Below are 9,070 nucleotides of genomic sequence, written 5' to 3'. Positions count from 1 at the left end.
CCTGTAGTATTGTCTGAAGTCTGGAAGGGTTATGCCTCCAGCTTTGCTCTTTTTCCTCAGGATTGCTTTGGCAATTTTGCGTCTTTCATGGTTTCATATACATTTTAGGATTATTTGTTCCAGTTTTGTGAAAAATGTCCTGGGTAATTTGATAGGGATTAAATTAACAGAATCACTTTGCTGTATACCAGAAACTAACACAACATTGTGAATTAACTAAACTTCAATTAAAAATAAATAAGTAAATAATTTTTTTTAATTTTTAAATAAAAAATTCAAGATCACTCAACTTTGGATCCAGATTCCTCTCCTCCAACCCACTACGTGAGCAGGCATCACATGGCCTCCAGAGGTGGGAAGTGGTGAAAATACTGATGTTCTAGCTCTCTCGGACCGGGGAGGCTTGCGTGTTCTGCGAGCAGATTCACTAGCTTGTTAGTTTTCAAATAGGATAAAATCTCAGATTCTTTGCAGGTCTTCATATTGATAAAGAAGTCCATAGCTGGCTCATTGTAGAAAGAAAGAAAAGAAATAAAGAGAGAAAGAGAGAAAGGAAGGAAGGAAGGAAGGAAGGAAGGAAGGAAGGAAGGAAGGAAGGAAGGAAGGGAAGGAAGGAAGGGAAGGAAGGAAGGGAAGGAAGGAAGGAAGAAAGAAAGAAAGCAAAACAAAAAAAACCAGAAACAATAATAAATAATCCATTAAGCTAGCCTAATCAAGAAAAAGGGAAAATACAAATAAAGGTAGGAATTAGAAAATGGACTAATATACATATATAGGAATCTGTAATTCTTTTTTTAACTTTACTTATGTATTTATTGAGGTATATTTGACATATAACACTATATTAGTTTCAGGTGTACAAAATAATGATTCCGTATTTGTATACAGGAAATTAAAATTTTTATAAAAGAATCACTTGTACAAATATGTGCTCCTATTTTCAAAGTCTGAGCAAAATGGATTTTTTTTTAGGAAAATGTACATCAAAATTCATTCAAAAGGAAGCAGAAAACCTAAACAGGCCCATCTTGTATAAGAAACTGAAAGGCCAACGCTGAGGTCTTTGTCTACCCGGCAGATCAGCCACGTTCCTGTGGTGCCCGTCTGCTGGCTTTTCCCTGGCTCTCCATCAAAGGCGGATGCTTAGAGTTAAAAGTGGAGGTCAAATCTGCCAGCTTTGACTCCAAACATGACGATGTGATAAAATGACCTAATAAATCGCAGGTTTTCACTGGAGAAAGAAGAGAGATGTGGGGCCAACTGACATCCTTCCAAGTCCAACGACCTTCATTCCTGGGCTCTCAGATGTCTGCCTGAGATCCCTCAACAAATAAAGTACACTCTTTAATGGTCATGTTCGCCCTAACAAGCGAACAGCCCTAGGTAATGTCTAATCTCACGGTAACTCAGGCTGGTTTGTTTCAGCCCACCTTATCAGAGTCATACACCCCACCACCTTGCATGGACCCTAAACTTCTTACCTCACCTACAACCAATCAGAGAACTGTGCACACATGCAGCCCCCAACCCACTGTGGTCACCAACCCCTTACCCAGAAAAGACCTCAACAGCCAACCCTCGGGGCTCCCTCGGGCACTTCTCGTCTGTGTGGCCCACTGTTGTCAATGGCAGCGTAATGTAATAAAAACTCTTTCTATTTTTGTCCTTTACCTTTGGTAAATTCTTTTACCACCTGCACACCGGCCTGCCATGTCCCCCAACAAGAGAGAGGGGGGAAAGAGTTTTTATTTTTAAATAGTACACACACATTTCCTATGAGCCTAATCTTTTAAATCTTATGCCATTTTATTTATAAAATAACACATTTGCTCTGGAAATGCCGACTCAGAAGCGACTAATTCTGATTGCACAAGGACTGCAAGATCGCCAGAGAGAGTCTTTTGGTGCGTGTCAGTGCCTATCTTTGGTTCAGTCTGCTGCCCTGCATTGTGGCCCTGCCCGGTACACCCCACCCATCCTAATAAAGCCGTGGTTCTCCAACCTGCCCTTTAGCATTACCCAAGAACTTGTTAGAAATGCACTTTCTTGGGCTCCACCCCAGATCCACTGATTCACAAACTCTGGGGGTGGTGCCCAGCAATCTGTGCTTTAACAACCCCCTCCGGGTGATTGTGATGCACAGTCAAGTTTGAGAAGTACTGTAACAGACCTCATTCATGTCATCAAATTTAGCATCTAGCAGAGCCCACTTCCTATTGCTTGCATCCAAACTACTCAGAAGGAAAAAATTGCATTCCTTTGCAGCCCCTCTCTCGCTATAAATAGTGAACACTTGCTCACCAGCAGCTGGAGTTCCGGCCCGTCCTGGTTGGAGCGCTCCATCTCCACCAGACAGCTGCGGCAGAGTTCCGAGAGCTGGAAGAACAAGGCTATTCAGACGTGCTGGGGAAAATTCGACCATTTTTTAGGTCTTGTCCAATAAAGTCATAAAGCAGTTTTGCAGTAGAAGGTTAGGAAAGTGAGGGCTGCCCCACTTTTTTTTTTTTTTTAATGAGGAAAGTTAAGATGGAACTAATACCTAGCTACAGACCCTAATCCTAACCAAATGTAGGATTTAAAGATATAAATCTGACGCAAGATCTAAGGCTGAGGCAACAAAACTGGAAGGACCAGAAACCCGCATCCTCGCCCTGTCTCGCTTACTGATTCACCACGTGACCTTGGGAACATTACTTAAGCTTTTAATTCTTTACTATTCCTGAGTATGAAATATGAGAGATAATAACCCCTACTTCCCTCATCACCAGCTACTGGGTAGGTTCATTCCATGATCTAGAAAAGAGCCACAGGCAGAGCTGGCCGGAAAGTACCACAGCCATCTCACCCACCTCCTCCCAAACTCAGCATGAGTGAAACAGCAGGTCCCTGCAGGGACCCTCCGGGGCACAAATCCTTTCTGTGTTCCCTGTTTCTTGTCTGTAGGAAAGGGGCTTCATTCAGCATCCTTGACATACCCTGAGCCCCACAGCCCTGCCTGAGTCCTTTCCAGGGAAGAGGGAGTATGCCCTCAAGGTGTCAGCGGATAGAGATCCCTAAATTAGGGGTTCCATGAAAGTGTGGGTCCCTGCAGGCTGTGGCACTTTTGCTAATCAGGGAAGGGAGGGGATGCAACATTCAGGAAACAATAGTGCAGCCTTGGGGCAAGGTCCTGATTCCTCCTCAAGGATTATACATAACAGTATCTTTGAGTTCTGCTGCAGGAACCAAGGTCCCCACCCCGGTGGAGGATGGTAACTTCAGGCTGAGCACTGACTCCTGGACACTGCCCTATTACCTCAGCAGTAACCAGTCAGAAGAAAGTCACACACCCTGCAGCCCTACCCTCAGATTTTGCCTATGAAAACTTTTCCCCAGAAACCATCAAGGAGTTCAGGTTTTTTGAGTGTGAGCAGCCCATCCTTTGTACTTAGCCCTGCAATGAACCTTTCTTTTCTGATGTTTTGGTTTGTTTGGCCTCATTGTGCATTGGACACATGAACTTTTGTTGGATAACACTAGGACTTTAAAGACCCCCTAGCTCATACAGATGAATAACCTGAGCTTCTAATGTAGCACCGACACCCCCATCAAGGCAGACTGGGCCACTTCAGCCCTTGGCTTGTCTCTCTGACTCGGTGGTAGAGTGAGGAGAGGTGGAAGGGTACTTTTTCAGGATTCTCTCTTACCCTGTGGCTACCCTGATCAAGTGTTTTGAGCCCAACAAATACCCAGAGAAAACTCTAATTCAAAAAGATACATGCACTGCAGTGTTCAAAGCAGCACTATTTACAATAGACAAGACATGGAAGCAACCTAAGTGTCCATCAACAGGTGACTGGATAAAGATGTGGGACATATATATATAGTGGAATTCTACTCAGCCATAAAAATGTATGAAATAATGCCATTTGCAGCAACATGGATGGACCTAGAGATTATCATGCTAAGTGAAATTAGTCAGAAAGAGAAAGACAAATACCATATCACTTAAATGTGGAATCTAAAATATGATACAAATGAGCTTATTTACAAAACAGAAACAGATTCACAGACATAGAAAACAAACATGGTTACCAAAGAAGGAAAGGGGTGGCAGAGGGATAAATTAGGAGTTTGAGATTAGCAGATAGAAACTACTTGTATATAAAATAGATAAACAACAAGGTCCTACTGTAGAGCACAGGAAACTATAGTCAGTACCCTATAATAAGCCATAATGGAAACATACAAAAAAGAATATACATGTATGTGTGTATATAACTGATCACTTTACTGTGCACCAGAAACATTTTAAATCAACTGTATTTTCAATTTTTAAAAAATGTTTGAGCCCCAGATAGGGGTACATATCTAACAAGCGAAGGGTATCTCTGGGGAAGCTAGGCAGGATTTTCTAAATCAAAGGGCATAGGTTGCATTCCCTGTCACCTCCTGGACAATCTCTCCCCAGAACAGGCTCCTCTAAGAGGTTTGTGCTCCACCCCCACCTCCTTCCATCGACAGCTCCCGCAGCACCTGTCTTTTCTTCACAATTCCTTTATGCATTCTAAGTGCTCAATACATGTGTGTTAAACTGAAAGATGAAAGAGTGAATGGCTTAATTCTTCCCCTTTGAGAGAGTGCTCGACACACATTTTATCCTACTTTCCCCTGCTTGTTACAGCTGAGATGTGTCCCGTGTTATCCCCATCGCGGACTGCCTGGAGCCACGGCTTCTTGAGGCGTAGGATTTTATCACAATGAGCCTTAGTTTTTGTTCAGAGGAGACCTCCTTTTACATAGTACACCGAGGCTCAGAGAGAAGAAATGACCTGGATATGTTTTGTCTAGAAATTTCATTGTTAATATGCTAAGTGACTGAGTGATAATCACTATATCAAAGGGCTTAGAAACCTTCAGAAGCAAAGCATGGATTTGGGATATAAATAACATCTAGGCCTTGTCTTTGAGGCATGAAGAGCAGACTCACACATAATTCAGTGTTTACCCCTGTATTAATACAACTCAACAAACAGTAGCCGCAGTTACTGAGAGTGAATGATAAAGTTTGAAAAATAGGACTGGTGTCTTTGAGAAGGGGAGAGGGGGCAGGGCACAGCCACTGAAGGAGTGACACGGCAATTGAGGACAGGACAGATTGGAACCAGGATGGCAGAGGATTCGACTTTCAGTAGACCTTGAGCCTCACAGCACACCCACAGGCACCATGGCAGTTCCTAGGCTGACCAAAAAAGGTCAAAAAGCAGGCGGGGTGAGGGGTTGGGGGCAGTTTCCTGGAAATCCTCACCCCTTCCCCAACATAGTTGGAATAATCCTCCACTCATTAGGGTATAAAATTACCAAGCCCATAAGAACTGACAACTGCACCTCATAGTCTCTCTCACTCTCGCCTTCTGAGCTGGCCCACATTCTGTCCATGGAGTGTGGATCTCCTAAATCACTTTCCCTTCTGAGTGAGACTGGACCCTACTCTGTCTATGGAGTGCATATCTCTAAATAAACTTGCTTTCATTTTACTATGCCTTGCTCTTGAATTCTCTTCATCGAGGCAAGGATCTATTCTCTGGCAACACCTTCCCACAGCCCTGCCTGAGTCCTTTCCAGGGCTAGAGGCTGCCCCTTCCAACGCCCCAGGGGAGAGGGAGTGTGCCCTCAAGGTGTTACCAGAGACCCCTAAATTCGGAGGCTCATGAAAGTGTGGGTGCTGGCCGCTGGCTGTGGCAGAGGAACAAAGTGAATGGCTGTTTTATTGCTCAGAAGAGGAAAAGGAGAGAAAGAGCTCGAGCAGGGAGCCGTCAGCCAAGATGGCCGGTCGGGCCACGTGGACTTTTATGGGAGGCTTCTGCCATCATGTGCTCGTTCCAGGTGCGCTGGAGCCGATTGCCTTTCTTTTCTGTCCTTGTTGTCATGGTGCTGGGGGGGTGTCACTTAGTATGCTAATGCATTACAATGAGTGTATAATGAGGTTCAAGGTCCACTGGAAGTCAAATCCTCCCCCATCTTGGGCTTCGCAGGTTCTAATCAGTTCTTGTCTCTTTTCTTTGCAGCTGCCTCCTGAGACTAAGGTAAGGATAATTGGTTTCTATTCGAGGGAGGTGCAGGGGTATGATCCTGGGGGCAACAGCCTTGCTAACCAAACAGGAAAGTTGCTTTTAATCTGAATGCCAGCAATCTGGTGGACCCAGTGTCCCCTAGAAAACCATCTCTGAAGATCCTGCTCAGCCATAAATAAGAGGCAGGGGTGTGGGGGGGGGCCTTAGTTCCTACAGAAAAGCTCAAAGATACTGTTATGTATATTCCTTGAGGAGGAACCAGGACCTTGCCCCACGCCTGCACCGTTTTTTCTTTTTTCCTTTTTTAATATTGAAACTTAGTCAGTTACAGTGTGTCAGTTTCTGGTGTACAGCACAGTGTCCCAGTCATGCATATACATACATATATTTGTTTTCATATTCTTTTTCATTAAAGGTTATTACAAGATACTGAACATAGTCTCCTGTGCTATACAGAATAAATCTTTTTTTAATCTATTTTTATATGCAGTGGCTAACATACTCCTCCACTGTCTCTGCATCCCCTCCTTTCCCAGATTAGCAACTGTTTGAATCTGCCCTTTGGAACTCAGGGAGAGTCAAGGAGGCTGAATGAAGCCTATAAGCTACTAACAAGAAACAGGGAACACAGAATGATTTGTACCAGGGAGGACCCCACAGGATCTTGCTTAGTATCAAAGGGTCTCAGCGTATCCCTTGAGGGAAACAGTCAAGACTTTCACAGCTGTTCTCAGTCTATTACTTGTTGAATCAGTTTATAAGGGAGGCCTTTGGTTTTGTCCATCTTAGAGATAAAAAGGCTGGGACAGAGCATCCTGTCCCAGTGAACGGATCACAATTAGGGAAGGGATTCAAAGCTTAAAACGAAGTCCACCCAGCCAGGTGAGCCTGGGTGGAATTCTAAGATGCAGAAGACTGTCCGGTCTTTGCCGGCTCCCCTTCCTCTGCTCCTACTTTCTTTGTAGACGTTGCCTCCTCAACCTCATGCCTGCCCGACACCCCAGTATCTGAGTCTTACCCTCTCTGGTCTGGCACCAGGTCCTCTCCAGAGCCAACTCCACCTTTCTACTCTAGGCCTCCCCCTTGACCTCCCCTCCCAAACATACCTTTCTTCTCCTGCACTAACTCATGTTTGCAAAGTAAAAGGTTGCTAGTTCAGAGCCACCAGTGGTAGACCAGAAAGGGGGACAGGCGGCCGAGACAGCACCTCCCTCCTCTGATAGCAAAGTGGGGCCACATTCATGCGATACCACACGCTCTGCTGAAGTGGGGCACAGGCCCACTGTCTACCTTGGGAAGATATCAGCAGAAGGCTTCAAACAGATGACAGAAGGCCCCCACAAGTCCCTGAAACAATTCTTCCATGATAATAGCACCACCACTGTGCACTCCAAGCCTCACCCCCACCCTATGAGGTTACTACCCCCATGTTACAGGTGTGAAAACCGAGGCTCAGAGACATTAGTAAGTGGCTCACTGGTGAGAGAGCTTGAATCTGAACCCAGGTCTGATGGACTTCAACATGAGGGCTCCTAACTTCTACTTTCTTCCACATTCAGCTTAACTGAGACGGCTGACTCATTCCAAGCTGCACTGATAGCCAGACAGTGTCTTAACGTGCAGAGCGGGATCATGGTCCTTGCCCTCCTCCTCTTGCACCCCAAACTCTCGTCTCTGTGGGAAACTGACTTCCTGCAGCCTTTCTCTCTGCTCTGGCCCCACTCCCTACAACCTCTCTACCTTTCATGGGTGGTTTCTGATGGAAAGGTGTTTATGGCTCTTTATAACTATCCTTTCAGTTCTCCTTTAAAAAAAAAAGTTTATGTTTTAAAAGTGGAAGCATGGTTCAGCGATGTAAAAACTTATGTCAGAACAAAGAACATAAAAGACAGAACCCTTAGAAGGAGACATACCCACCTGCACAACCCGTTGCAAAGCTATTTCACACGCTGAAGAAATCACAAACACCTCCGGCACCTGCTGTGCCCTTGAAAGGCTCTCTGGAACAAGCCTCAGTGAGAGAGTTTTGCGCTCCCCTTGCAAACATCACCAGGATTAAAGCCCTGGCACCGCCGGAGAAGAAAGCTGGAGCAGTGGAACCAGCCCTTAACGGGGAGTCAGTCAGCTACTTAACACTGACCAAGCAAGAGCAGTGAGTCAGCCTCTCTGAGCCTCAGCTCCTCACCTACCAGGGACTTCCGATGCTGGTGCTACAATGACCGTAACCAAATTATGGGGAGAGCTTTTTAAAAGTCCAGATCTACCTTGCCACTCTGCTTGAGTCTCTCAGATAAAGCCTAGGAATCACTATGTTTAAAAGTTCCCTGAGTGATCCCACCCACATCCAGATTTGGGAATCACTGAACGAGATGATATCTAAGAGACTTTCCAACTCTAAGAACCTATGATATTTTCCCTTAGTCCATCAAGGGTAACTTGACAGCATCCCCACATTCCTAGCATTGCCAAGTACATCCCAAATACTACATAAAACACAGACACTGGTCTTTACTACAGACTAGAGACCACAAGGATGGGTTTGGATGACCATTTGAAATCAAGACCCAGGGAGGAGGTTGGCCGCCACCCAAGAGAAAATGGGGTTTGGCTCTTGCTTGTCTGGATGAAAGGCAGTGAATAGGGTCCCGTAAAGCATACTTGACAGAATCTTGCTGGAAAGAATGCCTCCCACTTTAAACAGAGTGCATTCCTTGCTTTCAAAATTATTGACAAACAGAACAAACTTGAGTTTATGTTTTTATATCCAAACATCCTTGATGAGCAAAATCTCAGTGATAATAACATCTTGTAGGGAAGAGATTTTATTTTCATTTTGAGGGGGGAGAGGTAATTGGGTTTATTCATTTATTTATTTATTTTTAATGGCGGTACGGAGGATTGAACCCAGGACCTGGTGCATGCTAAGCACGTGCTCTACCACAGAGCTACAACCCTCCCCACCAGGGAAGAGATTTTAGATTGCAAAATGTGAGACGCTAGTTCTTACTTTGGAGAAT

General features: G+C 44.8%; 1 long non-coding RNA gene across 1 annotated transcript; it reads right to left on the bottom strand.

The window, feature by feature from the left end:
• Nucleotides 1-292: 292 nt before the first annotated feature.
• LOC116658668 lies at nt 293-8,144 on the bottom strand. The gene is made up of 3 exons (XR_004313904.1): nt 7,971-8,144; nt 2,302-2,376; nt 293-502 (listed from the first exon to the last, which is right to left on the bottom strand). It is a non-coding gene; the product is annotated as an uncharacterized LOC116658668 (long non-coding RNA).
• Between the last annotated feature and the right edge of the window lie 926 nt (nt 8,145-9,070).

Source organism: Camelus ferus, chromosome 2, assembly GCF_009834535.1.
Source record: "Camelus ferus isolate YT-003-E chromosome 2, BCGSAC_Cfer_1.0, whole genome shotgun sequence".
NCBI classification, from domain to species: domain Eukaryota; kingdom Metazoa; phylum Chordata; class Mammalia; order Artiodactyla; family Camelidae; genus Camelus; species Camelus ferus.
Note: the sequence above shows the minus strand (reverse complement) of the source record. Positions and strands in the feature narration are given on the sequence as shown.